This window comes from Macaca fascicularis, chromosome 14 (genome assembly GCF_037993035.2).
Source record: "Macaca fascicularis isolate 582-1 chromosome 14, T2T-MFA8v1.1".
Classification (NCBI taxonomy): domain Eukaryota; kingdom Metazoa; phylum Chordata; class Mammalia; order Primates; family Cercopithecidae; genus Macaca; species Macaca fascicularis.
The window spans coordinates 118,366,579-118,391,318 of NC_088388.1; the positions used below are offsets into that span (position 1 = coordinate 118,366,579).

The following is a 24,740-nucleotide window of genomic DNA, read 5'->3' on the forward strand; positions in this document are numbered from 1 at the left end:
GCCTCAGCTCCTCAAAGGCTATGGCTTGGGGGTCTTTTCTTTACTACTATTATTAGCTAGTACTTGGAGAAACTCAGTGACTTAAAACGATATGTATGACTTCTCATGAGTCTAGGGGTGAGCTGGTTGGTTCTTCAGTTCTTGGTTGGGATCACTTGTGTATCTGAGTTTGGCTGTGGGTTGAGGAGATGCTTGTGTTGACCTAGGATGGGTTCCTACGTTTGGGGGTCAGCTGGCCATCAGCAGGTTTAGAAAGGTGATAAAGTTTGGGTGTCGTCCTCTCAAAATCTCATGTTGCAGTGTGATCCCCTGTGTTGGAAGTGGAGCCTCGTGGGAGGTGTTTGTGTCATGGGGGTGGATCCCTCATGAATGGCTTTGTGCCTCCCCATGGTAACAAGTTTATGTGAGATCCGACTGTTAAAAAGAGACTGGGGCTTCCCTCTCTCCTCTCTTGCTCCTGTTCTCACCATGTGACATGTCTACTCCCCATTCACTTTCTGCCATGAGTAAAATCTTCCTGAGGCCCACCAGAAGCTGAGCAGATGCTGGTGCCATGCTAGTACAGCCTGCAGAACCACGAGCCAATTAAACCTCTTTTTAAAATAAATTACTCTTCCTCAGGTGTTCCTTTATAGCAATGCAAAATGGACTAATATAGAAGGCCTCCGCTGATACAACTGGGCCTTTCTCCACGGGGTCTGTCATCCTCCAGGTGGCTGGCCCAGGGTAGTTCATGGGGTACTGCAGGGCTCTAAGAGAGAACGGAAGGCTGCAGAGTCTCTTGAGGTCAAGCCTTGGAATTGGCTCACAGTCGCTTCTGGTGAGTTCTATTGGTCGCAGTGAGTCACAAGGCAGCTCAGATTCAATAGGAGGGGAATAGACTCCACTTCTTATTGGGAGGAGCTGCAAAACTATGCTGCAAAGGGACATGGATGTACAGAGGGGAGAATCTGAGGACATTTTTACAATCAATCTACTATGTCCAGTCTCTGAAGCCTCTGTCTCTGCTCCTCCAAGGTCTGAGTGGGAGGACTTGGCTTGGATGGCCAGGGAAGGATTGGCAGGGTTTGACCACATGACCTGCTAGGATTCTTCCACTTCTGACATTTTGGGATGAGCTCACGGTCTTCTGTCAGCAGGTCTGTCACCTCATTTTCCAGCTGTGTGACCTTGGGATACTCACTACTTCTTTTTCTGTCTCAGTTTCCTCATTGGGGAAATGAAATAGTTGGATTAGACCTGATGATTAGATTAGATGATGAATTGCTGGGGACCTACTCTGTGCTGGGGATAGGCATTATGGCAGGGAATGGGCTGGAAGAGCTCTAAGGGCCTTCCAGGGAGACAGAAGAGGACTGCAGAGCCCATGATGGGGTGGACAGGATGGAGCAGCTGGTTCTAACGTAAGGTCACGTCCTTCTCCACCACTTTGTGCAAGTCAATTCCCCAGCCTGGGTTCATTTCCGCTTTGGCACAAGTGGGCTGTGAAAGCATTTGGCAAGATAGTGAGACAGCCAGCTTGAGCAACAAGGCAAGACTCCACCTCTACAAAAAAATTTTAAAGTTAGCCGGGTGTGGTGGCACATAGCTGTAGTCCCAACTGCTTGGGAGGCTGAAGTGGGAGGATCTCTTGAGCCTGGGAGTCACGTGAGTCATGATTACACCATTGCATTTGCTACCTGTAAAGTTGTAAAGTTGTAAAGTGTGGTGCGCAAGTTCATTGCTAGAGTCACTAAACCCCTCCAATTTATATGGTGGAGGACTATTCTCTAGTCTTGGAGGCTCATGGGTTTTATTCACTTCTGCTCATATCTGATGTTGGTTTCACACCATTAAATAAATACTCCCCAGGCTGAAGCAGCATTGAGGAATTTGCTGAGCTAGGGTTGAGGTGAAGAAGGCTGTGGAAACAGGGTCATGGTTTATCCTCAGGTTGAGGCGGCTCAGGGGACTAAGTCTCACTCTCAGAGTGTTTGAGCAGATCCAGATTCAATTAACATCCCTGCCTGCCACATCCCAGGCATCTGCTTAGAGGATATTGAACCGACTTAATCCTCACCATGACTTTTTGGGGAAGGTGTTTTTTTCCTACTGTATAAACAGCCATGCCGTAGCCTGTGACTGGAGAAGTAGAGTGATGTCCGCATATCCATACAGCTAGTGATCATGTACTTGGAATCTGTCTTGTGCCAACTGGATTTACAGAGAATCATGGCTAATAGACCTGAGATGGGAGTTGAGCATAGCTCTTTGTTTTCTAGCACCATTACTCTTCCTGCCACATTGCACTGGGGACTGCTAAGCCCCATGCCCACCGGGAATGGAACAGGCTGGAATGGCCTTAATAGGCTGTGGGTAGGACTTAGATGAGATGAACCAGGAACTTCCTGACCATGGTGAGTCACAATAATAAGAATAGTTAATATGGGGCCAGGCGCAGTGGCTCATGCCTATAATCCCAGCACTTTGAAAGGCCAAGGCAGGAGTGTTGCTTGAGGCCAGGAGTTCAAGACCAACCTGGCCAACATAGCAAGGCTCCCATCTCTATTTCTAAAAAATAAAAAAAAATTTAAAAAGAATAGTTAACATGACTGAGGACTACCTATGTGCCAGGCACTGTGCTAAACCCTTTGCAAACAGTATCCCAGTTAATCCTCAGAAGGACCTGTGAGGTAGGTAGTATTTACGCAACTTGCCAAGGTCACACAGAGTGAGAAGAGGGGCTGGGCTTTTGACTCCAGGTGATCTGGCTCCATCTGTGTATAGCACTCATAGCTAAGGTCATGGGGCAGGTGCTTTCTGTTTTGGGCCTGCCTAGGCCCCTCTGCTGATGCAAGGCTGTGTGCTACCTGAGGAAGGGGAAATGCATAGTCTTGTCCATGCCTAGGGAGGTGCTGCTGGGCTTTGTGTGAGTCTGCTCCAAGCAGAGAAGTGTACGGAGAAAATGTTCGTGTGGAGAGAGCATCTGGACCAGGCTTTGTTTTTCAGGGAGTGACGCATCACTGAGCTACCCAAGGCCATTAGCTCCTGAGATGGGGGCTGCTCTCTGCTTGGTTATTTATCATGCCCAAGGGCATGAAATTGATTCCAGAAAGTCTGTCCATTTCCTCTGGCTCTTCCCGTAGAAGGGGTAGAGTGGGGAGTATGTGGGCAGGGCTGGCCAGGATGAGAGACACCCCTGGGTTGGCAACATAACCCCCATGGGAATCTCTCTCCAAGGGCCCTAGGAGCACCATCTCCAGGTCCAAGGATGCAGACCTTGTCCCGGGCTGCAGGTGGAATGGGAGTGTGTGGCAGGTGGAACGGCTGAGAGGGGATCAGCTGGCCAGAAGAAATAAATGCAAGGCATCTGTCAGGGGTGATCAAGGAGTTGGGCAGGGGCCAGAGGGCACTCTTGTGGTATTTTAGGGGACATTCTGATGGGGTCTGCGGCATCTAACGCCCATAGACATAAGGCTCGTAGCTGATTCTGGAGAGAGTAAGGATGAGGTACAGGCCATTCTCTATGTGTATTGCTCAACCCAGAGTCAGGCACAGCAGGCTGTTTCATGTCAAATAATGATGACAGTGGCAATGATCACATTAGCAACAAATACTTAGTGAGCGCCTTAGTAAGCACTCTGGGTTCTAAGCTAGACCTGATGATGTAACAATGAAAGAGACACGGTCCCAGGTCTCAGAGTGCTCAGAGGTGTGTGTGTATGTGTGTGTGTGTGTGTGTGTGCGCGTGTGTGTGGAGTGTGGAGGGATAGTGGAGACTCACATAGAGGTTTATGCCTCTGTTCACACTGCCATGATCAAGGCATGAGGCTGGGCATGATGGCTTACACCTGTCATTCTGGCATTTTGGGAAGCTAAGGCTGGAGGATTGCTTGAGTTTGAGACCAGCCTGGACAACATAGTGAGACCCGGTCTCCACACACACAAAAAGCTAGATGTGGTGTCATATGCCTGTAGCCCCAGGTACTCGGGAGGCTGAGGCAGGAGGATTGCGTGAGCTCAGGAGTTTGAGGCTGCAGTGAGCTATGATCGCACCCCTGCACTCCAGCCTGGGTGATAGAACAAGCCCCATATCTCAAAAAGAGGTTGGGGAGGGTGGGGGGAAGAGGAATGAGCAAAATGCCTGGGCTTGAGGGAATTCAGGCAAGGTGCCACCCAGGCTAAGTCTTCAGAATTAGTCATTCTCATCAAGGATGGGGCACATTTCTGCAGCAGTCAGTGCTATGGTCTGATTGTGTCCCCTCAAGATTCTTACGTTGAAATCCTGGCCCCCAAAGTGCTGGTATTTGGAAGTGATGGTATTTGAAGGGTGATTGAGGGTGGAGTCAAGGGTCATGAGGGTGGAGTCCTTGTGATTGGCATTAGTGCCTTTTGAAAGAGGCCTTAGAGAGACTCTGCCTGTGCTACAATGTGAGGACACAGCTAGACGGTGCTGTCTATGGACATGAAAGAGGGCTCTCACCAGAGACTGAATCTGCTGTACCCTAGTCTTGGCCTTCCTAGTGTCTAGGACTGTGAGAAATAAATTTTTGTTGTTTATAAGCCACCCAGTCTATGGTATTTTGTTATAGAAGCCCAAAAGAACTGAGACATCCAGGGTTCACAGCTTTAGGTAATAGAAGCCGATTCAGACTGGCTAAGCAGAAAAGGAATTTATTAGAAGAATATGGGGTGTCTCATGTAATCAATAATGTTAGGGAGGGCTGGTGAACCAGACTTAAGGCTACGCTTCCAGGCACGATGCCCACGACATACAGAACTAGATGGATGGGGAAACCACAGCTACTGCTGCCTCACCAGCTTCAGCTGCCACTGTCACTCCCCACTGATTGCACTTCCGGGCCAGGAACTTAATCTTGCTACTGCTTCTACCCCCCAGAGCTGGACGCATTCTTACCATCCTTGTCAGCATGATGAATTCTGGGTACGGTCTCCTTCCCCAAACTCCTCCCTTCTAGAGAGGAGTCTCTGGGGAGTGAAGCCAATGGGTGGAGTCAGAGTCACCTGCTGTGCTCCAGCTGCAATGGAGGTTGGGTAACCCAGTTTCTGCTTTCTGCTTTCAGAAGGTGTGACTCATAAAACTGGAAACTCCTGAACATAGCAAGGATGTTTACAGCCAAGCCAACTGACTACAAACAGGATAAAGTCCATTACAAGGATGGAAAGTCCACAGAACAGAAAATGTGTCTGTTTTTTCACCAGTGACCCTCTGGCACTCAGCTATGCCTGGCACAAGGTAGACAGTCAGAATAACATGTAGAATGAGTGAATGAATAAATGGCAGAGAGGGGGGTGACGATCATGGAGCTTGGACAAGCAGTCCTTTTACTTACAGATATCCCAGGAAAGATTTGAGGCCTCTGGACAACTCTTTGAGCTTAATTTGGACCCGTCTTGCCATCCAGTCTGCAATCTGCATCATTGATCTGATTCTCTACTCTTTGATGAATGGGCAAAGGCCTGGCTCTTGGAATTAGGCAAAAAGAAATTGACCCAGCTCACGCGGGGAAGGTTGAAGCATGCATGGCTAATGATTAAAACATATATTGATTTCAGCAATCTCTACACATTTCCACCACTGTTACTATAGTGGACATTGTTTAATCCAGCATCCAGTCCGAATTTCCTCCTTCCTAACAGGCCCTATTTTTGTTCTAGCGCCCCTCCTCAGGTTGTGTGTCTCAGGGAAGAGTTGGCCTCAGCCCAGCTCCTGAACCACCTGGTTGGTCTAAAGTAATCCTCTCTCTTTGCCAGCGATTGGTCAAGAGTGGGCCAATAAGATCCAAGCAGAGGTTTTTGGGGAGTGGGGGTGGGATGGAGGAAGACGTCTTTATGCTTTTCAAAGAGTCTGAGAAGGTTGCTCTATTCTAGTTTTTTTCTGGAATATTGTTGTGGGTGAGTCTAAGGCCCTTAATTACCCCAGCCATCTCTGGTCTAGTCATAGGATAGTGTACATACACACACACACACACACACACACACACACACACACACACACACACACACGTCACAGGGAAACAGGGCCAGGCTTCCAGACCACACCAGCCCTGAATTCTGTTCTACCTGCAGGTTTCCAGAGCTCCGTAAGATTGGGGCCACTTTGAGTTATTGGATATTTGGTGTTTTGTCTCTGAATACCCGCCGACAGCTACCTGGACCACTGGTCGCTCATGTGTGTGATGGCCCCAACCCCAAGGCAAAACTGGTATCTGGCTGACGCTGAGGGATTAATAAAGGATGGCCCCTGCCCGTTCTCAAATGCCCTCCTATGGGCCCATGTGAGTCTGAGATGCATCAGGGAGGGGCTTTCCTTTCAAGGCGGCCCTGTGTCTAAAGAACCATGTTTAGGATAGAAATGCTCCAAGAATAAGTGATCCACAGCCAGTTAGCATCTCAGAGCATGAAGGAACTGGTCAGGGAGATGTGAAGCCAGCTGCCGGCCACCCTCGGGACTTGGATGGAAAGAGACCTTGGGCAGAGGGAAGAGAGGCAGAACTTCCCTTCTGCCCAAGGTCTCCGTTGAGCAGACTCTGTTGAGCACGTGGCATGTCCTGTGACCCCAATTAGGAAAGCAGTTGTGGGAGCATTTCTGCCTCCACATCACCGCCCCACAGGGGCATGGACTGGTTCCACATTATTTAAAGAGAAAGGAGGGCCTGTTCTTCAGGTCTCCAAAGGGCTCCCTATTTCCCTGGGAGGGGAGTTGGGCAGAACATAAATAAGACAATTTATTCAGAGAAACCATCTCCCCTATTTACATTTAAATTGAATAATTTAAAACACCTTTACCCATTTCCATAAATTATCCCCCGTTGGACGGGCAGTGCGACTGTGCAGAGGGGGTTCCGTCCTGGGGAAAGGCCTAATTACATTCCCTGCTCCAAGGCTGGGTGGGAGAGGGTGCGTGGGGAGGTGGGCAGGGGTGGGCAGGCCTGGGAGGAGGGAGCTCCACGAGGGGCAGGTGCTTGCCTTAGAATTGGCAGGAAGAGGGAGTGAGGTAATAAGAAAGTGAAGTGCCTTTAAGAGCTTTAAAATCCAGGGGTAAAGGGCCAAAAATCTTCCTCTTCACAGGAGCAAAGTCACTGGGACCAATCCGCTGCCTCCCAGCCAAGGGCATCACTCAGATTTTGATCCTGGGTCATCTCTCCTAGTTTTACAACTTTTGCAGCCTCAACCTCCCATGCCAAGGGAGGAGGAGGAGGCGGAAGAAGGAGCAGGGTTTCCTCAGCGATGAGTTAGTCACAGTGTTTCCCAGGCACCTATTGTTTGCCAGGCTCTGAGCTGAGTGCTGGGGACACAGGGGTAGCCAGCCCCAGCCCCACCCTCCAGGGCTCCCCGGGGATGGGGGAGGAAAGTGACTTTCGTACAAGCTGTGTACTCAGAGCAGAAGCGTGAGAGACAGAGAGGCCCACAAGAGGTCAGAGGAGTAAGAAGAGCCGTCCCCTGGGGGTATCCGGGCTTCATGGAGGAGGTGGCTGTTTAGGTGCCCCTTGGAGGATGGGTAGCCTTGGGCAGGTGCTGAGGCAGGGAGAGGGCATCACCAAGCAAGGTACAGAAGCAAGGAGGTCTCAGGCCAAGATGCCCACAGCAGACTGGAGAGGCTGGGGAGGGGAGCGTCTGGGAGAGGGGCCTGAGGCTGGGCTTTATCTTTCAAGAGAAAATGGAGAGGGTGCAGGAGGCAGAGCTGTTGCTGGGCTTGGTGGCCTTGCCATGGTGCTATTTTCTTTAACAGCACAGAGAGAGCTTGTGTGGGTGGAGCCTGGGCGTTTGGATTCTCTGTTATCGATTTCTTTTAAGAAGTCGATGCTTAAGAAGGAGAACCCTCCTATTGCCCAAATGCCTCCGTTTCCCCACCAAGCGCCCAGTGCAGCTGGAGGCTCTTCCCAGATCCTGCTGATGCAGAGGGGATCTGGCTCCTGGCAACTGCCTGCTAGCTCTTCCAGGCCCTGGTGTCTCTGTGCCTCCAGGATCTCCTGGGTCACTCTTGAGTCGCCCAGACACAAGAGCTACTGACCTTCCCCACCCTCGCCCAGGATCTCCTCTTGGCCTTTCCCAGAGATGGGGTTCTTGCCAGCTTCTCTCCTCTCTCTGGACTCAGATCAGAGCCCCAGATGACTCCACTCCTCCCGACCGAGGGGGAAATGGCTGGTGAACCGTGTGGTGATTTGGCTTAAAGAAGAGAACAGCCGGCCGGGCGCGGTGGCTCAAGCCTGTAATCCCAGCACTTTGGGAGGCTGAGACGGGCGGATCACGAGTTCAGGAGATCGAGACCATCCTGGCTAACACGGTGAAACCCCGTCTCTACTAAAATACAAAAAAAATTAGCCGGGCGAGGTGGCGGGCGCCTGTACTCCCAGCTACTTGGGAGGCTGAGGCAGGAGAATGGCGTAAACCCGGGAGGCGGAGCTTGCAGTGAGCTGAGATCCGGCCACTGCACTCCAGCCTGGGCAACAGAGCTAGACTCCGTCTCGAAAAAAAAAAAAAAAAAAAAAAAAAAAAAGAAGAGAACAGCCAAGGGTGGCCTGGACGGAAGGCCGGTGACAGGCTTTTAAATGCTTTTTACAATACTGCAGGGCAAGCAGGATTAGCTCTGCCTAAGACTTGAGGAAACCGAGGCTCCAAGCTGGGGAAAGCAGGACTTGCCCTGCGTTCTGTCTGCCTTTGAAAGCCCCTGCTGCTGCCGGCAGGCTGAGCCGTGTCGCTCGCGAGGATGCTGACGGCAGTGGCTGGCGAGCAGGGCTGTGCTGGGGGCCCTGCGAGCAGATGGGGCATAAACCTCTCTGGGAAAACAGATTAAAGTGGCCGTGGTGGTGCTTAAAAGCTCTGCGGTCCCGTTGCATGTTCATGGAATCTATTCAGTGTGTTCCTCTGCCAACTTCAAGGGCCCTCCTGCGGGAGGAGGGGTGGATCCAGCAGTGAAAAATGCCTGTGGGACAAGGCACACCTGGTCGCGTCTCCTGCCTGTTCAGAGCCAACGCTCCTTATTTTAAGCTCCTCTATGCTAAGAAAGAGGTGTCTCCAGCAGTGCCCTCGGAGCTGTGTTTTAGCCTCTCCCAGCACCTGTCTCCTCCAGTCAAGTCAGTGGCTTGTTCTCTCCTACAGATCCAGACCTGAATCTAGCATTGACTGGCTGTGTGACTCTGGGAAAGTCACTGTCCCTCTCTGAACCTGAGTCTTGCTTCAGAAGGTGGTCATGAGAGTTGGATGAGATTGTATGGTGAGTCACATGGCATGGAGTGGCACACCAGGCAGCTGCTCACTAAATGCCGGCTTCTGCTCTGACAGGCCTGCCGCCTGTTAAGGAGCTCCTCCTCGCCTTTCTCAAAAGTCCCAGGGAACCTTGTCTGGGAGATCTACCAGAGTGTACTCCCTGCAACAACTGTCACAACGTTTGGTGTGCCCTGGCACTGAGGTGTTCAGTTTGCAGGTGTTCGCGTGTGGCTGGTGTAGAGCCGGACCAGGCAGATCTGCTTCATCTCCTGGCTCCACTAACTTCTTGCCGTGTGACCTTAGGCAATTGACATAAGCCACTTGTGTCTCACTCTATTTGTGTCTCATTCTCCTCTTCTGTTAAAAGAGGCAAAATAATGGCTACCTTACAATGAAATTGTGAGAATTAAGTGAGAAATAACTGGAGTTAAGTAGATAGCATGGTGTGGAGTACACAGCAGTCACTCAGCAACTGCACCGTGTGTGTTGAGGGGAGTAGGCTGCTTCCTATCAGGCTGAGTCCTCCTGGGAAAGGACTGACTCCTCTTTGTCCTGGGTCTCCCCAAGCACCAAACAAAGACAGTCCCCATTCTGGAGGGTTCATGCTAATGGGGGAAAAAAACCACGCCCCTCCTACTGCTCACTTCCTAGGCTCCCAGGCCATTCATCTTATTAACTTGGTAATTGTGCATTAACTATTGGCAGAGGGCTTGCAAGTGTGACTGGGATAACAGTGGAGCCATTTGGGGATGATTATCATCCCTCTTTTGAGGTTTCCCATTTGAGTTTAGGGGATCAACGATCTACAAATGGAGATCTATTTCATAAGACTAAGAGTGATTGAGTATCTAGGATATGCAAAGCAAATGCTAAGCTGCATCCTGGGCTGGTATTGGGCATCAGAGATACCACAAGATTCTAGCTCCAAGGCGTCCCCAGATGCCATCTTGCTCATGCCAGCCCAGCCCCAAGCATGGTCAATTAGCCAACTTTTTAGCCCTGGGAGAGGGAGTCCAGCAACGGGCAAAGGATGGTTTTGTTGGGGAGCATTGCCCAGGTTGTCCTGGATGGTGGCTCAGCCACAGTCAGCTGTTTGATTTTTGAATGAGTTTCTAATTTCTCTTGGCCTCAGTTTTTTCATAAAATCGGGAATTTCATTGGATGACATTCAAGGTCACCTGTCAATCCTAAAGTACTGTATTTCTAGAACTTTAGGTTCTTTGGTGGGTCTAAACTGAATCCCTCTTGCTGCATTTGAAGCCAGTGGGAACTATATACTTGGTAACAGGTGAGCAACATGGGGTAGGGGTGAGCAAGCCTAGTTCTCAGCATAGAGGGCTGCATTATTTATTTATTTATTATTTTAATTTTTAAATTTATTATTATTATTTTCTTGAGGTGGAGTCCTACTCTGTCACCCAGGCTGGAGTGCAGTGGTGCGATCTCGGCTCACTGCAACCTCTGCCTCCCAGATTCAAGTGATTCTTCTACCTCAGACTCTCGAGTAGCTGGGACTACAGGCATGTGCCACCACATCCAGATAATTTTTGTATTTTTAGTAGAGATAGGGTTTCACCGTGTTGGCCAGGCTGGTCTTGAACTCCTGACCTCAGGTGATCGGCCCACCTTGGCCTCCCAAAGTGCTGGGATTACAGGCGTGAGCCACCGCATCTGGCCTGCTTTTTTTTAAGTCTTTCATAGTGAGAGAGCTCTGGTGGGATTGCATTCTAATTAAATATTTAATGGAGAGTGTCTGTCTGTTAAAATTACTGCCACCGCCTTGGGGATGGGCCTCCTTTGTATTCTTATTTGCAGCTTGCCTGCAAATTGCAGGACTAAGCCTAGCTGGAAATCTCCCCCTAAGACCACGTGAGATCTCTGAGTCCAAAGAGATTGTACAAAGGCCAAAGGAGCATTTCAGGGCTCTGATCCCACCCCTCCTACTCAACTTCTCAGAACCTATTATGGTACCTCAATCAGGAACCAGGAAATGGGCTCAGCCCCATGTTTGGAGCTTCTCTTTATTCTGCCTGCTCTCTGAGAGCTGGGGGGGGGGAAAAAGAGTGTATGCTTTTTTTCTGCGTTAATAAAACCCGAAATGAGTCTTCATTAAGGGCTCCATTAAGAAGCCACTGTTATTCTTGGCACTCATTAGCATTGCTGCTCACCACTAAATTGCCACACTGGCGTTTTCCCCGGGTTTCGCAGAGCCTCCTCCCGATGCTGGAAAGCTGCTCTTAAGATAGATCTCGACTTGCTGAGCTTCAGAGATGGGGGGGACTAGTTCCTGATGAGTTTATCTCATCCATTCCCCTGTCTCCATACACATGCTTTTCCTTCTAGCTCTGCCAGCTTCTAGAGCCTCTCTCACTAGACTGAAGACTTAGTGGGCCCCCGGTGGAAGTTCTTCCCCTTGTGGAACTGCCCTGTTTTGCTGCAACATCACCCCATGTGGATCCTTCACTCTGACACTGAAGAATATCTTTCTTTCTAAGAGCACTTTGCTTTCTTCCTCCTACTGAATTCAGATCCTAGGTCAATTTTTGTGAGTGATGAAGCCCTGCCTCCTTCCTGTATCCCTGTGGTAAGACCCCACCCTAGACAATGTACTTCCCTAGGGTAAGTTTATCTTTTAGGTTCATGGCCCCCTATATTTGTGCCCTTTTTAGAGAAGAAAGCTACTTCACCCTTGCTTTCAAGGCAAGGCCTTTGACAATGGCCAGGCGTTTATCCAGGACCTGTGGCTACCTGACCCTTTCTCCCCAAGCAATCAACTAACACATATTAAATTCCTACGATGTGGCAAGCACGGGGTCAGGTTTTCCATCTCATTTAGCCAGAATCATAATCCCAACAAGTGAGATTTTGGTTGCTAACATGTTATCAATGAAAAAAACAGACAACTTTAAAGGAGTTTAGGCCCTTGATCACACAGATAGTAAAAAGTAAAGGCAGAGTCAAACCCAGATCTCCTGGCTCCAAGTAGAATGCCTGCCCACCTCCCCAGACCGTCCTTGTCTTCTGTCTCCTTCAGATAATGACCAGTAAACATCAGAAAGGACTCTGAGATGCACTGCTAATGGCGAGCTGCTGATGTGACAATAAAAAGTTAGACTAACTTTTTATGCTCACATGTTAGAACTTTTACATCCAAGTGGCATTGTTCCGTCAGTGTAATTCACTTGGAAAGCTCAATACCCATTCCAGTCATGTCACGCTGTCAAATCACTTTGGGAACTCCCCTTTGGAAGTCTGTGGCATGCGGTCTTGAATATTGGCAAATGTTTATTCTTTTAGGGTAAACTGTATCTTTGGAAACACCCCCAAAGGCATTTGTATTCAAGTCTGGAGAATAGGTAAGTCACCAAAACACGTGACTTTGCTTTGGGTCAAAAACCTCTTAAAACATTTATTAGTGACGTGTGGATACTTACTGTAAACAGGTCCCAGCTTCTGTGTTGTAAGAAAGATTTCTCAAGTGTTTCAGAATCTTGCCATGTGAAATAAAGCCTGACTGACCATTTGGTGGGTATGGGGTGGAGTAAATGTGGGCACTGATACTTGAAACCAAATGACCCATATTCTCCCCTCATGCTTTCACCACTATTTTGGGTGTGGGAGAGATGTTGGCTCCCTGATCCTGGATCAGCTGGGGCATCAAAGGTCATTGATCACCGTTTTCCTGCCACAGGCACTGCCAGGTCTGGTTTACCTGGACAACACACTAAATGGAGATGCTCTGTCCATCACAAGAGTGAAGCTCAGCCTTTTATAAAGCCATTCCCTGTTCCTGCATTCCCTGAGCTCTTCAGCCATCATGGTCACTTTTTTTTTTTTTTTTTGGAGATGGAGTTTCACTCTTATTGCCTAGGCTGGAGTGCAATGGCACAATCTCGGCTCACTGCAACCTCTGCCTCCCAGGTTCAAATGATTCTCCTGTCTCAGCCTCCCGAGTAGCTGGGATTACAGACATGTAATTACCATGCCCAGCTAATTTTGTATTTTTAGTACAGATGGGGTTTCACCATGTTGGTCAGGCTGGTCTCGAACTCCGGCCTCAGGTGATCCACCCGCCTTGGCCTCCCAAAGTGCTGGGAGTACAGGTGTGAGCTGCCGTGCCCAGTCTCACCATGTCTGGCCTCATGGTCACTGTTAATTATCTCTTCCAATGAACTGAGTCTTTTACCTTCTTTAATATTTTCATTAGTCCCAGAGAGGAAAGAGGAAGAGGGCTGGACAATTGCTTCTGGCTTCTGGGTCCTTGCTCCTCTTTCTTTAAACTTGGTGAGCCTGTGTAACAACCAATTGTTTTTTGACATGACTTCACTTGGACACACTTTTTTGAGATGCTCAGGTGTCCCCCTTTGAGCTCTCTGACTTTAGCCATGTTTCAACTTGATTTTCAGGCCTCAGGAATCCTCACTGGGGCTGAATACAGTGGGAACAGGAAGTGCGTGATGGGATGATGTTGAGGAATTGCTGCTATGGACTGAGAGCTGTTTGTCTCTCCTCCTCCGCTCTCAGGGGAAACCCATCTGGTGAAGTTACGGTCATATTAAGCATAGACAATTTAACAGGGACCCCTGGAATTAGATGCCCCTGTCTCTGTTATTTCAGGCAAACTCAATGGGAACTTGGGCAGTGACCATCCCTGTGTGCTTCTGTAGTTTTGTCATCTGTAGAGTGGGATAATGATACGTGTCTTCAGAGGTTGTGAAGACCAAGTGAGATGATTCAGACAAAGAGCTTGGCTTGTGACTGGTGCATACCAGGTGTTCAAAATGAACGCCACTATGTATGATGATACCAGTGTATTAGTGACTCCAGCTGGCTGTGAGCTGGAGCTAACTCATCTGAGAGGGAGGGGAGGGGAGAGGTGAGGAGTGGGTGGGAGCTGTCCATGGTTCTGCATCCATTCAGCCAAGAAGCCATCTGACTGATTCAGTAAACATCAGTGATCACCTCTGTTGTGTCAGCACCCTTCTCTGCACTGAATTCTTCAGGCAAAAGGAAAGCATTTATCTAGGTTCTCAGAGTCTCATTCACACAGAGGTGAGAGTGTCGGCGAGCATGGGGCTGTCTCATGTACGTGCATCTCTGTGGGCACGATGTTCTAACACTGTGTGTGTACTGTGAGTGTACTCTGTGTGTGTGTGTGTGTGTGTGTGTGTGTGTGTGTGGAGAGAGAGAGAGAGGAGGGAAGGTGGGAAGGGGCCGCGTGGGTGGCAGCTGAGATGAAGGCAGGGTATTGCTGTAATAGAGCTCACCTGTGTAAACTGGCCGGTAAGGGGGCCCCAGCTGAGCCACGAGGAGAGGATGGCCTCCCAGAAACCCCTGAAGAGACTGTAGGGCACACTGACTTCCACCCCATCCCCATCCCAGCCCACCAGAACAGAGTAAATCTGAGGACAGAGCTGAGCTGTTCCCCTGCTGGGCACTCCAAACTAATTTTCTGGTACATTATACACTTGGCCTTTTGAACAATCAATGGCCTTAAATGCTGTTTGGTTCCCGCAGCCAAATCCAAGAGAAATAAGACTTAATCCATCTGGCGGTTATGGCCAGGGCAGAGAGGGAGGGAGGGAAAGAGGAGTCCAGAGCCGCTGGGACCAGACCTCTGCCTGGCTCAGGAGGGTGGGGTGGGACTGGGGGTAGAATTGAGAGGGACCTGCCTGCTTTGGAGAGAATGGGCCTTTAAGGGGTATTGATGGCCAGCTAATCACAGGCCCGTTTGTCTCAATACGTTCTGGCCACTCCAGCTGTCACTCCCTCAGGGGCTGAGCTCTGGCCGGGGAGGGCTGGGATATGGCTCAGGATTCAGGGCTCGGGGTGGGGACCCCAGCCTTGATGTGGATATCCTCGAGGCCAGGACAGATGTGTCTCAATCTGAAGTTAGATTTTGGGCAGAATCACCTAGAATCCCTGAGATGGCACCGGGCAGGATTTCCTGAGGGCAGGGACTGGTGTCCCAGAACAGGTTAGGACTGATTGGAAGAACCCACCCTGGCTCAGGAGGACAGCGTGACCGCTGCCAGCCCTGGTCTGGGGCGAAGCCTGGCAGAGGGTGGAGTGGAGGGGCTGCATGTGGAGGAAGGGGCTCGGTTATTCCATAGTGAGAGGGAAAGCAGGATCTGCCTCCTTCAGAGCCTCTGGTGCCTGCAAGTGTGAGACCCCTGGAAGGACCAATAGCCCAGAGTCTCAGGCTGCCCTGCTGCCACCAATGGCCCAGCTAGAGGACTGTACCCCAGACACCCCAGGAATGAGGTGGGGGAGTCAAAGACCTGGCCCAGGGCCCAGTTTCCCATCTTTTCTGGAAACAATCACTGTCTAGAAACAGGTAGGTAGAGGATGCAGACCTCTGCTGGACCCATGGGCTTGGACCTCTGCTGGACTCAGGAACCCTGTGGGAAACTCTCTGGAGCTGGGATAGCTGATGTTTGCAGTGTGAGGTCAATTGTCTCAGCAGCCTGCTGAGATGTGGGGGAGGTGGGAAGACGCACCATCCCCAAGGGCTATTTGGAAGTGGCTTCCCTGGGCAGGCATGTGGACGGAGGGGGTGGTGTGTGGGAGGTGGCAGCTCCCTGCACCTGGCTCTGGGGAATGGGACCCACCCTACCTGCCTGTCTGCATCTTCAAGCACTGCCTCCTGCCTGGGTTGCTGCTGACCATGCCTGAGATACAGGCCACACCTCAGCCCCTGGGGGGAGTGGGGGTAGAGGAAGCTAATAAGGGGCCCACCCAGGTGCCAGGGCAGAGACAGAGGGGACAGGGAGCCTGGGGAGGGTGAAGAGGGGACCTCCCTCGAGATGGGTAGGTGGGGGCTCATAGTGGGTGATGACAGGAAGGAGAGAAGCCAAGCTTGGCATTTATTTGGGCTGTGGAATTCCCTCCCTTCCAGTTATTCACAACCAGGGCCCACAAGTTCCCCTCCAAAGCATGGCCCTACCTGGCCCTACTTACCTAGAGAACTGCTCCTGCTTCCTTGGTTCGGGGACGTGCAGCCTTCAGCTGCTGCAGCAGCGACAATACAGTGGTGGCAGCAGCTCTGTGATAAAGGCGGGGCCTGTGCACCTCTCCAATAAGTAATTATGCCAAGAGTGTGTTCTACGGAGACACGGGGCTTGTCTGACAAGGTACACTCTTGTTCCTGCTGCCGAAGCAGCCAGGGAGCTGAGTGGAGAGGCCAGGGGCTGGAGGCGATGGTGCTGCCTGGGGACCCGGCATGGAAAACGGGCTGCTGATCCCCAGGGGCTCTCATCCAGGGGGTGCACCTGCCCCCCCCAGGCCAGAGGGAAGGAAAAGGGGGGCTAGGTCAGAGGACTCCCCAAACAGGGATGTGTAGAGGAGCTGGGGGATGTTACACACTTACATTAATACCTTGTTTTAACAGTTATTATAGTAGCAGAGATACCTAATATTTACATAGTGTTCTGTACTTTTCAGAGCATTTTCATGTTTGATTCTTCCCATAACCCTTTCATGAAAGGACAGATCTTTTCTCCCATTTGAATGATGAAGAAGCCAAGACCTGAGAACATTCGGCGGCTTGACCAAGGTCGCCGGACAGAGCTGGGTTTCTTGACTAGCTGGTTGGGCTCCTTTCCTAGGTTGGCCAATCTCTCTGACACAGCCGAGCCCTCATGGCACACCACAGGCCCTGTGTGTGAGGTCCCCAGGCAGGAGCTGAGAGGAGAGTTCTGGAGGGAGAAGGGACCTGGGACCCTGCATTGGGAAGCTTCTGGCAGCAGGACAGGCCATTCCTGAAAGGCAGAATGAGGCGGCTCCACAGGTGTGGACGAGTGCGTGTTTCCGTGTAGACACGACAATGTCCTAGGAGGAGGCTGCTGACACTGATTGCCATCTGTGTGCCAGGTCTGGTGTAAAAGACACTGCATGACAAACAGCCCTTTCCACACTCTGCACACGTGAAGATGGTGCCAATGAACCCCACAGATTCTGCCCAGGAAGCACCAAGAGCCCAGAAGAGATGCCAGGCACATTCAGTGGGCCTGGGTGAGCCAGGGAAGCTTCCCTATGGAGGCAGTTCTGAGCAGAGTCTGGAAGGAAAAAAAAAGGACAGGCAACATCAGATGAGAAACAGAGGGCCTGGGGCAAAGGGATGAATGGGCTAGGACGGTGAATGTTTCAGCTTGGATAAACCCAGGGGTGGATGAGGGGCCCGGGATGGCTGGCAGTTGAAATAAAAGGTCAGGTATGAATTTGATATGCTAGAAATTAAGGAGCCCCTGAGGATCATTACAAGGGAAGAAATATGATCAAAACAGTGTGACGTGAGGATGGGAAGGAGGGACTGAAGACAGGCATGGGGCGAGCACTCTGGTGAGCAGCGTTCCATCTCACTTGGAATTCCAGGCCACCATGGAACCTGGAATTCTTTGGCTGGCTGCCAGGCTTTGGGACCTCTAGTGCATCCTGCCACCAGATTGGGCTGGGTTCTAGAAGGTGGGGATGGATGACTCCCACAGCCCATTGCCCCGACCCATGACGCCCTCCTCCCCCGAGCCAGGCCCCAGCCTTCCCTCGACAGGATGCCAGTTCAATGCTGGATTCTGCCTCAGGCTCCAGGAAAAATCTTGCTGCTCTGGGAAGAGGCCCTGCTGCTCCTTCTGCTCTGCTCTGTGGTGATTGATGGCTGTGGGTAGGTGGGTAAGAGCCTTCCTTTCCGTGCTCCAGATGGTTGGAGTCAGTGAGGCAGGCTCCCGGAGTAACCAAAGAGGAGTGGATGGACCAGGGAGGTGCCCAGAGGTGGGAGGTGCTCCAAGGGTGGTTCTAGATGTAGTGGCTGGTTCTAGGGGCCAGGAGATGGCTGTAGAGTACCATACCATTCTCTTAATACTGAGTTCTTTTTATTTTTATTTTTATTTTATTTGTTTATTTATTTTTGAAGTGGAGTCTCACTCTGTTGCCTGGATTGGAGTGCAATGGCGTGATCTCGGCTCACTGCCACCTCTGCCTCCTGGGTTCAAGTGATTCTCCTGCCTCAGCCTCCCGAGTAGCTGGGATTACAGGCATGCACTACCACCCCCAGCTAATTTTTGTATTTTTAGTAGAAATGAGGTTCCATCATGTTGGTCAGGCTGGTCTTGAACTTCTGACCCCGAGTGATCTGCCCGCCTTGGCCTCCCAAAGTGCTGGGATTACAGGCGTGAGCTACCACACCCAGCCAATACTGGATTCTTCTAAGTAGGAGGAAAGTGACATTTTGCTGCCTAATTTCTTGGCTTTTCAAGGCCACCCCGGACTAAGGCCCTGAAGTACTCATGATGGTTAAGCAGGAAGGTCCTGCTATTGTCATAAAGGGGAACCAAGGTCCAGGGCAGAAAAAGGTGGTTTATCGTTAAAAGGGTGTGCTCTGTGAGTGACACTCTGAAGCGCCTTCACTAGCCCGTCTGGGTCCCCACATTGTGAGGTAAGACAGGGTTTCTTCTGTCTCCCTCTGCCAGGCCTTCCTGGGGAATTTTAAAGAGACAAATTCTCTTCCCAAGACTGGGGGTGGAGGGAACCCAGGAGCTATAGGCACCTGTAAACCCAATTTGAAAATCAGTCTAGCCAACCAGCCCCCAAAGGAACCAGAGGGAGCTATAGAGTAACTCAAAAGCAGACACTAATGGAGGAGAAAAGAAATGTAGTTACATATTCATCAGCTTTTAAATATTCATGAGGATTGTAAAGCAGATTAATTTTCATACCTCATTTCTCCCGAGGTTCCTGCTGTCCATATTTTACCACACCAAGAGAAGAAAAGGGAGCGATGGATCACCTGGTCACTGCCCTTACCATCACTTAAGGAGCAGCGCGCGCGCGCGCGCGCGCGCGCGCGTGTGTGTGTGTGTGTGTGTGTGTGTAAGGGCCAGGGAGCAGGAGCTGTGGTCGCTGTGGAGGTGTAGGCGCTAACCTCCTGAGGGACCAGCTCTACCTCCTGCCAGGCCGGGACAGCGTGAGAACAGCAGTGCACAGCTGCAGACAAGTGTGGGGAGGAGGTGAGGGTGTCTGAGGACAAGGGAGCATCCTGGAGTAGGGCAGACTCTGGAGCCATCAAGGTAATTTCGGGCCTCCCCAGGGTGAAGAGAGAAGAAAGAGGACCTTCACCAGAGTCAGCAAGAGCTCCACCTCCACTCCCCTCAACTCATGGTCGAGACAAATGATTGAGTGAGGTGAGGGAGCGGAGGAGAGGGCATGTGGAGGGGTGGAAAGGCATGAAAGAGACCGAAGGACATAGGGAAGGGGCAAGAAACAGGGACAGACAGAAGCCACAGGCGAGGAGAAAGCAAAAGGGTGAGGGTTGCAGTTGGAGGGCTGAGAATGAAAGGGCAAAGGGCAAAAGCAGTGGGAATGGAAGTTAGATATCTGGAAGGACTTCCAGATCTCAGGGTTATTGGACCTTCTCTCTACAGGGCATGGGAGAAATATTCACCCAAGCCATGCACCAGCGGTGAGGCACGATAGAGAGAACCTGAGATCAGAAATGTGCCAAGATTGCTTGGGAAACAGCCAACAAGTGTCCTGGCCAGCAGGGGCAAGGCAGAGTCGGGGGAGACTCCCTGTCAAATGCAACATGTCCAGGTGAGACATCCCATGGGCTAAGGGGACAAATCTTGTTGTCCAGAGTCATGAATGGGAACCAGAGGGTTCTGTGAAGAGAAGACTATGGGCCCCTGGGGGACAGCTGCCCGCACAGCTTCTTGGAGGTCCTGGAGTGTGGTTCTTGGGTAGGGATGCGGTCCATTTAAAAAAAGGCCTGGCCAGCAGCCTTAGGTAGCTTGGACCCACTTTCTTGGAATTAGAGGAGGAATGGTCCAGACTCCGAAGGGGCCAGCTTGGTTTTCCAGCTCCTGCCACTTCATGGAGGCTGAAGGCTGTTCCATGGAGTGGGAAACACAAGGAGCTCTCTGGTGATGTTTGGGCATCACTAGGCAAGACCTTCACCGGTGGGCTCCTTCCCCAGCTACCTTCTCTCCACACTCTCTGGGATCTCCCCACTGAATTCCTAACTTGTGTGTCCAGCTGCTCGTGGGATATGTCCACTGGGAGGTCCAGTAGGCATCTCAAACCCAGCATGTCCACAGCCACGCTGACCCACGCACAAGCCTGTCTGGCTGCAACCTTCTCTATACCAAGCCAGTGCAACTCCATCCTTCCAGCTCCTCAGGGCTGTCAAAATCTAAAGATCTTAAATGGCTTTTATTTGTGGTTCTAGAATCAGGTGACACCTTGTTTTATAAAACAGAATGAGTGTTCCGAAGAACTGACCAGAGGAGGTGGGTTTTATGGACAGGAAGAGGCTGAGCAGAAACAGGGAATGAAAAGTGGATTGGTCATTTCAAAGCTCCTTTTTCTTGTAAAGGTTAAAGCAGAGGGGACTTCCTTTCTTGCCGATGAAAACTGGCCAGTTTGGAGACTTGGCTAGTATCTCTCTCTCTCTCTCCTGATCCCTCCCAAGGTCAGATAAAGACCTTCGTTTTGGCTTGGTGGCATGGAACTTGAGTATGAATGACTCCACTTTGGTTTGGTCTGTTAGGCCCAGTGCAGGAGCTTAGACCAAGCCATTGGCCGCCTACAAATTGTATTTAACAGGGCAAACAACTTAGGAGTCACCCTTGCCTCCTTGCTCCTTCAGCCTTTCAACATCATAGTCAGAACCCCACCGCTTCCACCACCTCTGTGGCTTCAGCTGGGCCCAAGCCCACATCTTCTCTCGTTTGGTTGCAACAGAAGCTGTCTGCTTCCCTCCTGACCCTCCCCTGTCTATTCACACAGCGGTCAGAGTGAGGCTTTTATCAGGGCAGAGCATGTCCTGTCTCTGTTCCCATGTAAGAGTCACAGCACACATTCTCCATGGCCTAGGAGACTCTTTGCAGTTGGCCTCCCCATTTGTCTCCCTGCCTCGCCTCTTTCTCACGCACAGCCCTGCAGCCACACTGGGCTCCTTGAGCAAGCCAGGCCTGCTGCCACCGCAGGGCCTTTGCACGGTGCTCCCTTTCTCCCTCCCGAGCACTTGCCTAGATTTGCCTTCTCAGTGAGGTCTTCTCTAAGCCCTGGATTTAAAATAACCATCCCGTTCCCTGGCTCTCTCTCACCCTGCTCTATTTTTTTCCCCCATAGTGCTTTTTGCCCTCTCCCATGCTACGCAGTTATTTTGTTTGTTGGTATTATATACTGTCCACCTCCACCCACTGGAGTATTAGCTCTCTGAGGGCAGAGATTCTGTCCATTGAGTTCAGTGCTGCATCGTCAGTACCTACAGCAGGGCCTGGTACGTGTGGAAATCCTGTGGGAGATTTCCACAATCAATATTTTTTTTTTTTTTTTTTTTGAGACGGAGTCTTGCTCTGTCGCCCAGGCTGGAGTGCAGTGGCCGGATCTCAGCTCACTGCAAGCTCCGCCTCCCGGGTTTACACCATTCTCCTGCCTCAGCCTCCCGAGTAGCTGGGACTACAGGCGCCCGCCACCTCGCCCGGCTAGTTTTTTGTATTTTTTAGTAGAGACGGGGTTTCACCGTGTTAGCCAGGATGGTCTCGATCTCCTGACCTCATGATCCGCCCGTCTCGGCCTCCCAAAGTGCTGGGATTACAGGCTTGAGCCACCGCACCCGGCCACACAATCAATATTTATTCCACAGGAGGCATCCCCTTCTGACCATGAGGGTTAACCACTATAGAAATTGCTCATCTACCCAGCACTTTGGGAGGCCAACGTGAGCGATCACTTGAGGTCAGGAGTTCAAGATCAGTCCAGCCAATATGGTAAAACCCCATCTCTACTAAAAATACAAAAATTAGCCAGGTGTGGTAGCACGAGCCTGTAATCCCAGCTACTCGGGAGGCTGAGGCAGGAGGATGGCATGAACCTGGGAGGCGGATGTTGCAGTGAGCTGAGACTGAGCCATTGTACTCCAGCCTGGGAGACAAGAGTGAGATTCTGGCTAAAAAAAAAAAAAAAGAAAGAAGAAAAACGAAAAAGAAACTATTCATCTAATGCAAACAACTGAACACTGGATGAAATACAGGGCCAGGTGCGATGGCTCATGCCTGTAATCCCAGCACTTTGGGAGGCTGAGGTGGGCGGATCACCTGAGGTCAGGAGTTCGAGACCAGCCTGATCAATACGGTGAAACCCTGTCTCTACTGAAAATACAAAAATTAGCCGGGCATGGTGGCAGGCACCTGTAGTCCCAGCTACTCAGGAAGCTGAGACAGGAGAACTTCTTGAACCTGGGAGGCAGAGGTTGCAGTGAGCCGAGATTGGGCCACTGCACTCCAGTCTGGGTGACAGAGTGAGACTCTATCTCAAAAAAAGAGAAAGAAATGTAGGAAATGACTGCTTTCAGACAGAGGGCATTAGGTGGCATAGGGTGGTGGGCCCCAAGAGAAGGGAAACAAATTAAGTGCCCCCACCCCAACACACAGTGCAGCAGCTTACTGCCTGGAGAAAGTTAGCAGAGCCAGGTAGTTGAGTGGTGAGACGGAGGTTGGGCTGGAGGAGGCTAGAATCTGTGAGGAAGAATCCTGGGAAGAAGGGAGCTGCAGGCAGAGTTCGGGAAGCCTGTAGAAAGGTCCTCAAAACTTTGGCTGAACACTGATCTGACAGAAAGCAGAAGGCTGAGCAATTAATTCCTGGAGCTTACATGGGGCTGTGGCTCAGATTCCCACCAGTGAGTGGAGAGTCCTTGCAGTACATGGTGCATTGGATAGAGGCCTCAGAAAGATGCTACCATAGCCCTGACGTCTGTCCTGAACTCATTCTGACAGAACTTGAAAACAAGCATTAAAAGGATCAAAGCAATTCCAAATAACTGAGCCAGAACAAAGTCCAACACTCTTTAAAAGAATAGAATAAGATCCAGAACTCAGCAATGTAAAATTCACAATATCCATCATCTAATAAAAAAATTAAATCACGCAAAGAAGCAGGAAAATATGGCTTATAACCAGAAGAAAAATCAATCAACAGAAACAGATCCAAAAATCAACAGAAACAGAAAAATGATGAAATTAGCAGAAAGGATACTAAAGCAGTGATTATAGATTATGTTCCATATGCTCAGAAATGCAGAGGAAAACGTGAACATGATGAGAAGAGAGATGGAAGATTTAAGAAAAACAAATGCAATTTATAAAGATGAAAATAGAATATCTGAAATAAAATACTGTTGAACAAATAAATGACTTTATTTCTGCTGTTGCTCCTATCAAAACCATACAGGTTGGGGGTGGGGGAGAGCAACACAGTGGTTCATGCCTGTAGTCCCAGCATTTTGGGAGGCCGAGGTGGGCAGATTGATTGAGCCCAGGAATTCGAGACTAGCCTGGGCAACGTGGCAAAACCCTGTCTCTACAGAAAAAAAAAAAAAGAAAAAAATTAGCTGAGCATGGTGGCATATGTCTGTAGTCCCAGCTATCTGGGAGGCTGAGGTGGGAGAATCACCTGAGCCCGGCAGATTGAGGTCACAGTGAGCCATGATTGTGCCAGTTGCAGTACAGCCTAGGTGACAGAGTCACTCACTGTTGTTCAAAAACAACAATAACAACAACAAAAAACCCCACATGGGGTGTGAGAGGCATGTCTGCAAAAAGCTTATTCTCCCTGCAGACTGTGCTTGCCCCTCCCCCCACCCTGAGATGGCACGAGCTGGCTGCATTCACTTTCCCAGCGCTGCCGGACTCTGCAGAAACAGGCTTCTTTTCTATTTGGTCCTCAAATATAATCTAGATTTCAGGTTGCAAGCAGCAGCTCTCCTCAGTCACCTTTCAGCTGATATTTCCTGAGCCACCCCTCTGTCCTCTGAGCTGAGTGCACTCCACCTCCTATCCAGCATCATCATGAACCTCTCCTCTCCTTCAGTCCCACTGGATCCCACACTTAGTCATGGGGGTCTTGTAAGGGGATGATGAGCAAGGCCCGGCCTCTGCCCTGTGGAGCTCTGAGTCTAGCCAGGTTTGCACAACACAAGGCAGAGCGTGACAAGGTTCATGAGATCAATGTGGACAGGTACTTAGGGAGAAAGAAAGCTTCATGTGGAGGTCAGAGAAGGCTTCATGGAAGAGGTGGCATCTGTGCTGGGTTTTGAAGGATGAATAAGATTTGGGCTGCTGGGAATGAAGGGACGGGTATTCTGGGCAAACTGGGCTTCATCCTGCACTCCCTCACCTCTTATTTCCCCTTCTTTCAGCACCTTTGTCTGCTGCCTACTGGCACTGCCATGAAGCCTGGTCCCAAGCATCTGAGCCTGGTCCCAAGCATCTGAGTGGGGGTTCCCTGTGGTGGGAGGTTTGAGCAAGATGGGGAGCTCAGACACCAGCTCTGAGGTGACGCACGCACCCCTCCTCCCCTCCCACTTCCCTGGGTCTACCATCTTCCCTGGAATGGCTTCTGCCTGTCATCCAAGCAGGTGTCCCTCCCTTCCCTGCCCCACAGCAAGGTGGAGAGGTGGGGTCCACGGGGTAGCAGACAGAAAGTCTGGGTGAGCTTTCGACCCCTCAGGAATTCCCACCTGAAATCTCAAGATCCAA

The 24,740-nt window shown here is 50.6% G+C and overlaps 1 protein-coding gene across 4 annotated transcripts in view; it reads left to right on the forward strand.

Annotated features, from left to right (window-relative positions):
• LOC123568680 (uncharacterized) overlaps positions 1-24,740 on the forward strand; it is a 183,234-nt gene that overhangs the window by 111,827 nt on the left and 46,667 nt on the right. The gene's annotated exons all lie outside the window — the stretch shown is intronic.